The following is an 8,373-nucleotide window of genomic DNA, read 5'->3' as shown; positions in this document are numbered from 1 at the left end:
AAGCATAGACTATTTTCTAAAATGTAGAAAGGCTACAGACATCTGAAACATAAAGGAACTTGGAAGTCTTGTTCAGGATCCTCTTAATGTTAACATACATGTTCGATTAGCAGTTAGGAAGGCAAGTGCAATGTTAGCATCCATTTCAAGGGGGTTAGAATAAAAGAGCACAAATGTACTGTTGAGGCCGTATAAGGCCCTGGATGGACTGCATTTAGAATATTATGAATAGTTTTGGGACTGTAACTAAAGAAGGATGTGCTAGCGTAGGAGACGGTCCAGAGAAGATTTGCAAGGATGTTCCTGGAGTTGAAGGGCTTATCATATGAATAACAATTGAGGTGTGTATTCAATGGGGATCTCATTGAAACTTGCAGAATACTGAGAAACCTGGATAGATTGGGTGTGGAGAAAATGCTTTCACGAGTGTGAGAGACTTGGACCTGGAGGGATGATGCTTTTTTGAGATAAGGAAGAATTTCTTTAGCTACAGGGTGGTGAGTCAGTAGAACTCATTTGCTGCAGAGGGCAATGGAGGCCAAGTTATTGTGTGTATTTAACCAGCGATAGCTAGGGTCTTGATTGGTAAGGGAATCAGTGGTTATGGGGAGAAAGCAGGCGAATGGGGTTGAGAAACATGGCCATGATCAAATGGCAGAACAGACTCAACAAGCCAAATGGTCTAATTCTGCTCCTATGTCTTTTTCTCGGGCATTTCACTTCAACAATGGGATCCTGCCAGTTAGTTTCTTACCCTTGGTAACTTACAAGCTTTCAAATCTTTAAATGATTATGGGCTGTTATGGCTGATCATTAAAAAAATCTGCTTGTCCAGTATATTCATAGCAAGAATTAACAGTGATTGTAACAGGCTGCTGCCCTTGTCCTTCTAGATAGCTATGCCTTGGATGGTGTCAAGCTTCTTGCATGTGCTTGAAGCCACATTCAACTACTTAATTAAATGGAAAAGCATTCCATTACGTTTCTCCAACTTGTGGCTTTTAGATAGTGGACTGGTTTTGGGGGTTTGGGAAATGACTTATTTAGTGCAAAATGCTCTGACTCTGATTGTCTATTGTAGCCTCCGTATTTTTATGGCTTTTTCAGTTCAGATTCAGGTTAATGGTAAGCCCTAGGATGTTGCTAACGGAAGATTCAATGATAGTAATACCGTTGAACCTCAAATGGAGCTAGTTTGATTCTCTTGTGCTATGTATACTTACTTCCTGCCACTTGTATGCACTAATATTAATTGTTTCTTATTGGTTTAAAGGTAAATAAGATCCAAATCTTGCTGCACATAGACACATTGCTTCAGTATCTGAGGAGTCACAGATATTGCTGAATATTGTGCATTCATCAGAAAACATCCCCCCATGTCTGATGTTAAAATGAAGGAAGGATTGTTGAAGCAATTCGAGATAGTTGGTCATAAGACTGAACCCTGAAGAACTTAAGTTGTAAGGATTTCTGTTAATTGTAAAGTTCAGATCCCCACTCTTGCTTTCAAAGATAACCCAGAATTCTTCTCACTAACTGCTGGTCTGCTGTGCTCCATATTTTGATGGTTATGGGTATTAATTCAGCCCATTGCATTTTATGACCATTGAAGCAATTCCCCATCGGAGGAAGAACCCCAGCTATCAGCCAGCCAAATGGCTGGCAACTCTATTCCCAGTAGCACTGTGGGCAGAAGTGGTTACTGCAGGGACTGCGGCTAATCCCTGAACAGGAGGCATCATGGAACCCAGATATGCAAAAAGCTGAAGGAAGGATTGTTGAAGCAATTCGAGATAGTTGGTCATAAGACTGAACCCTGAAGAACTTAAGTTGTAAGGATTTCTGTTAATTGTAAAGTTCAGATCCCCACTCTTGCTTTCAAAGATAACCCAGAATTCTTCTCACTAACTGCTGGTCTGCTGTGCTCCATATTTTGATGGTTATGGGTATTAATTCAGCCCATTGCATTTTATGACCATTGAAGCAATTCCCCATCGGAGGAAGAACCCCAGCTATCAGCCAGCCAAATGGCTGGCAACTCTATTCCCAGTAGCACTGTGGGCAGAAGTGGTTACTGCAGGGACTGCGGCTAATCCCTGAACAGGAGGCATCATGGAACCCAGATATGCAAAAAGCTGGTCTGGTCTCAGTGAGGGAGGATCAGCAGGGCAAATCAGAGGAAAACATGGTTTACGAAAATTACCTGAGGAGAGTGGGAAAGATTGTAGGGCACAGCCTCCAAGATCTCCAAGTCTCTGAACAGGAGTTAAGGACCTTCACAAGGCTACAATGTTGCAAAGAAGTAGTTAGCAACATGGAAACACAGTGCTAGTCTCCCTGTTGTGTGAAAAATCCTTATGGCAGAGTGGTGGCCCATAAGTAGTCAGTATTAGTTGAGCCATTTCAAACAAATTTCTTTCTCTTGATTGAATAATCATACCTTGTGTCACTAATTCAAAATCCAGGAGCTCCCTTTTTAACAGTACTCTTTCACCACATAAGATACAGTGATTCAAGAAATATTTCTTGTCAACATCTTATCAAGCACAGGTAGGGATGGTTAATAAACCTGGTTAAGCCAGAAATACCCACATCACATATTAATAATATTAAGAAGGGGGTTGAGATAGTGAGAACTGCTGATGCTGGAGTCAGAGTTAACACAGTATAGAGCTGGAAGAGAACAGCGGGCCAGGCAGCATTAGGGGAGCAGAAAAGTTGACTGAAGAAAGAATTCTGAAGAGATAATGGGAACTGCAGATGCTGGAGAATTCCAAGATAATACAATGTGAGGCTGGATGAACACAGCAGGCCAAGCAGCATCTCAGGAGCACAATGCTGCTTGGCCTGCTGTGTTCATCCAGCCTCACATTGTATTATCAAAGAATTCTGAAGAATGGTCCAGACCCAAAATGTCAACTTTCTTGCTCCTGTGATGCTGCCTGGCCTGCTGTGCTCCTCCAGCTCCACACTGTGTTATCTTGATATATCTATAGTTATTTGCTCACACTACTGTACTACTTAGAGCGTAGTAATGAATATTCTAAGTAATATTTTACTAGTAATACAGCTTATATTCAGATAAAAGCCCTCATGAGATTCTAATGAATATAAGACTACATAACTCTAAAGTAATTATTTTTTTGAGGTGCAGGACAGAAGCCTGATCTGTTTTAATCCTATAAGAGTGTAAGTCTGTGATGAAGAGAAATAACATTTATTTGACATTGTTCAGCACTGTGCAATGGAATTCAAAGCACTGGAAAGTGTTTCAGGAATGCAGCTGATCCATTAGTTTATGTGATTAATGTTACTTCTAATCTTGTATTACAAATGTATCATAATGGCACATTGCTTAAAATATTGAACTTTCTTTTATTTTTAGAACTGACATTGAATTGAAGTAAATATACCACCACCGTTAAAGCTGAGGTCATTTTCCAGCACTCAATTTCAATTTGAGAGTTAAAGTATTGAACTATAACTGGATAGGAAAGAGGCCTGCTGCACTTCTGCTCAGAATTGCTCAGCTCCCCAAAGCTGCATTGAACATGTAGGCAAGAGTGCCCATCACTGAAATCATTTTGCTAAACTTAACTTCAAGTTATAAAGTGCACAGGAAGCTCAGCAAGTCCCTTTGCACTTTTAAGTTGGGTTTGCCATCACAGAATTATATTCCATTGTATGTTGTCCTTCCTGAGGAATTTTAACGCACTGTCGTTGTGCTATCAGGGGAAGATCCTGCTACAGCATTTTCTTAAAACAAACAAAACTAAAATTAAAACAAAGTACTGCGGATGGTGGAAACCTGAAACAATAGAAATTACTGGAGAAACTCAGCAGGTCTAGCAGCATCTGTGGAGAGATAGTAGGCTTGAAGTTTTGGGCCCAGTGACCCTTCTTCAGAGCTATTAATAGCTAGGAAAAAGAGGAATGTATGCTAAAGATGGGACGGGGGTGGGAAGGAAAGGATGGTTGAAGATGGAGTCCAGGGAGAGAGCTAAAATGAGATTCTAATTTGCTACTTAGGATTCTATAGCCTTCAAGACTAAAACATTGATAATTGTAGAATGTAAATACCTTGTTTTACCCATCCTCAACGTCAGACCCTATTACGACATGGGCTGTTTTCAGCAGAGCTAATTTTCTGCTTATGGTTCACAGTTTCAACATTCTTTCTCCTTGGCTTACCATTGTCTATTCCTTTGTCTGCCGAACTGTCTTTCTCTCTCTGAGTTCCATCTCCATGTATTCACTTATACCTGACACCAGCCCCCTGTCTTCAGCATATATACCACCTTTTCCTAGCTACTACTAATTCTAAAGAAGGATCACTGGATGTGAAATGTTAACACTCTTTTCTGTCCACAAATATTGCCGGACCTACTAATGTTCTCTAGCAATTCTAGTTTCAGCATTCAATTGTTGTAGTTTATCATGTCATCCATGGAAAGATGATCTTGAAGAAGGGAATGTCTTTTGTGAAGCACTAAAATTTCACATTAATTCATTTCCTCAAGTAAGGTATTAAACATAATAAATTTTCCTTCTTGTCTTTCTGTTTACTGAATTACCATGTAACCATGCCAATGTGTTTGTTATAATAGTCTGAATTATGTTGGTACCAAATGTGCTTTTATTTTACCTCTTTTGAGCTGTCTACCTATTAATTGAACATATTTATCATGTCCATAGCAATAGGTTTTCTCAATTGCTTTTCAAGTCTTGTTTGTTAGGCTCAAAATGATTTTTTCCAGATATAGCACAATAACAACTTGCATGTTTTTTATATATTCATTCATGGGACGTGGACATTGCTGGCTGGTCAGCATTAATTGCCTGCTTCTGGTTGCCCTTGAGAAAGTGATAGTGAGCTGCCTTCTTGACCTAAAATATCACCTCTATTTCACACTGATAAAACCTTTATTTTTCGGTTTAACAGCATCTTAGGTTTATTTAAAACACCCTCATCAGTAGTGTGACCCTTTGGTCTTTTACTGAAAAATTCTTTGTCTGATACCACCTCATTAACACCTGGAGAAGGAGTGAAGCTCTGAAAGCTTGTGTTTTCAAATAAACCTGTTGGGCTATAACCTGGTGTTGTGTGATTTCTGTTGTTGAACCACTGCAGTCCCTGTGCTCTAGGTAAATCCACAATGTCCCTAGTGAGGGAATTCTAAGATTTTGAAGGAATAATAATATGTTAACAAGTCAGGGTGGTGAGTAGCTTGGAGGGGACCTTATAGGTGTTAGTGTTCCCAATGTATTGGTTGCCCTTGTCCTTCTATATGAAAGTGGTCATGGGTTTGGAACATGCCATCTAAGGACCTTTCTATAGTGCATATTGCAGATAATACACACTCCTGTGACTGTTTGTCAGTGGTGGAAGGAGTGGATGCTCGTGCATGTAGTGCCAATTAAGCAGGCTGCTCTGCCCTGGATGGCGTTAAGCTTCGTGAGTGTTGTTGAGGCTGCACATATCCAGATAAGTGGGCAAAATTCTGTTACACTCCTGACTTGTGCCTTGTAGATAGTGAACAGGGTGTGGGGAGTTAGGAGGTGAGATACTCATCACAGTATTCTTACCTTCTGACCTGCTCTTGTAGCCAATGCATTTATGTGGTGAGGACAGTTGAGATTCTGGTTCATGGTAACTCCAAGGATATTGATAGCACGGGATTCAGTGATGGTAATAGTTATGGTTATATTGTCTCTTATTGGCGACGATCATTGCCTCGCATTTGTGTGGAGCGAATGTAATTTGTGAATTATTGGTCCAGGCTTGGATATTGACCAGATCTTATTGCATTTGAATATGGATTAATTCAGTATCTGAGAATTTGTGAATGGTGCTGAACATTGTGCAATCATCAGCAAAAATCCCCACTTGCAACTCTATGATAGAGAGTAGGTCATTGATAAAGCAGTTGAATGTAGTTAGGTCTCGGACACCACCCTGAGGAACTCCTGCAGAGATGTCCTGAAGCTGAGATCGCTGATTTCCAAACAAACACAACCATCTTCATATGTGCCAGGTATGACTCCAACCAGGAGATATTTTGCTCCCCGCTTTGCCCACTGATTCCAGTTTTGTTCAGGCTGCTTGATGCCACACTCGGTTGAATGCAGCCTTGATGCCAAGGGCTGTCACTCTCATCTCATCTGTGGAATTTAGCACTTTTATCCGTATTTGAACCAAGGCTGTAATGATTGAATTTCTCCTCTTTTCTGTGTACAGGACATAACTGGACAAATTTCCACATTGTCAGGTAGATGCCAGTTTTATGACTGTACTGGAAGAGCTCGGCTAGGGAAGTGAAAATTTCTGGAGCACGCTTCTTCAGTGCTATTGCCAGAATGTGGGACCTTTAACATCACAACATGTCCCAATATACTTTACAGGAGAATTATCAACAACATTTGACATCAATTCATATGAGAGGACATTAGAACAAATAGCCAAATGTTTAGCTAAAGATATAAGTTTTTGAAAAATCTTAAAGGGTTGGAGGAGGAATAATGAGGCAGCAGGGAATTCCAGAATTTAGCATCTGTACAGCTGAAGGCACAGCTCTGAAAATGGTGCGATTAAAATTCAGAGATAGTAGAAACTGCAGATGCTGGAGAATCTGTGATAACGAGGTGTCGAGCTGGATGAACACAGCAGACCAAGCAGCATCAGAGGAGCAGGAAAGCTGACGTTTCAGGTCTTGAAGGAGGGGAAAGGGACTTTGAAATGAATACAGAGAAGGGGAAGTGATGAAAGAAGGTGGATAGAGGAACAGATAGGTGGAGAGAAGACGGACAGGTCAAGGAGGTGAGGATAAAGCCAATAAAGGTGAGTGTAGGTAGGGAATTGTTGCGGGGGTTGGTCAGTGAGGACGGAGGGGCGTGGGTAGGTGGGAGGGAAGACAGACAGGTCAAGGAGGCGGGGATGAGGCCAGTAGGTAGGAAGTGGGGTCGCAGTTTGGTCAGTGAGGTGGGAGGAGCAGATAGGTGGGAGAAAAGACGGGCAGGTCAAGGAGGCGGGGACGAGATGGGCTGGTCTTAAGATGAGATTGGGGACGGGGAGATTCTGAAGCTTGTGAAGTTCACATTGAGACCAGTGGGCTGCAGGGTTCCCAAACAGAATATGAGGTGCTGTCCCTCCAGCCTTCGAGTGGCATCATTGTGGCACTGGAGAAGGGCCAGGATGGACACGTCGTCCAAGGAGTGGGAGGAGGAGTTGTAGTGGTTTGTGACTGGGAGGTGTAGTCGTTTGTCATGAACCGAGCTCTAAAATTGATTAAAATTCATCTGTCCAAGTGTCAGAATTGGAGGAGCACATAGATTTCAGTGGCTTGTAAGCTGTAAAACATCAGAGATGTGGAGGGTTGATGCCAGAGGGATTTGAAAATAAGGAGAGCACTGGAAAATTGAGGTGTTGCTAATGTGGGCGTCAGTGAGCACAATGGATAGTGGGTGAACAGATCATTATATGAGTAATGACATGGACAACAGCGTTTTGGATGACCATAAATTTATCAGAATAGAAAATGAAAAGCCAGTGAGGACAGCTTTGCAATGGTTGAAACCTAGGTAAGAAGCACATGGATGAGGGTGTCAGTGACAGTTGAACTGAAGCAGGGTGCACACAGACAATGCCTGGGAGATTGTTACAGACATGTGAGAGAAGTAAATTGAATTATTTCATTGATCTTCTTTGTCTTTGGTCCATGATTTGAGATGTTTGCTCATTTTCCTACTCTTCCCTCTAAAATAGACTGTAACATGTTCTGACAAATGTCCTATTTGTGATGTTCAATTTTTAAAACTGACTCTTCAGAAACCTCTCTTTCAGGTTAAATCAGGCTTTGAAATGCAGGGGATGATTGTAACAAAGAAAACACGCAGGCCAACTGAAAATAAAGCAATCATCAAAGATACAAACGTTAATTCATTTTTTTTTGTCTGAGTTCAGAAAGTCAGCGTCCAGGTGAGGATTCATTTCCATTCAAGTATTTTGTTGAAGTCACAGAACTCATTTTTAACTTAGTGCAGGCCGAGCAAGATGAGATCAGTGTACAGACATAGTTTAGTTTACAGATGAATATGAGTTTTATTCTGAAACCATGTTTCAAAAAAAATTATACCTGAGGCAGAGTTTGTCAGCCTGGAATCAAGTTTCACTTGAAGGTTTTATTTTTTTTGGAGGCAGAATTGATGTCAGCAAGTCTTTGCTTCTTAGCAGACTGTTAGCATGAGATTAGATTTTTGAAACAATAATGCAATGGGGTCCAGAGATTGCAATTAATCACTCCAGAGACTGAACGAGTATTGCTCATATGACTGCTCCTGGATAATTCCATTTCAATTTAATGAGCAGTTTCTATG

Source organism: Stegostoma tigrinum, chromosome 21 (assembly GCF_030684315.1).
Source record: "Stegostoma tigrinum isolate sSteTig4 chromosome 21, sSteTig4.hap1, whole genome shotgun sequence".
NCBI lineage: Eukaryota > Metazoa > Chordata > Chondrichthyes > Orectolobiformes > Stegostomatidae > Stegostoma > Stegostoma tigrinum.
The sequence above is the reverse complement of the archived record's forward strand: the minus strand, read 5'-3'. Positions refer to the sequence as shown.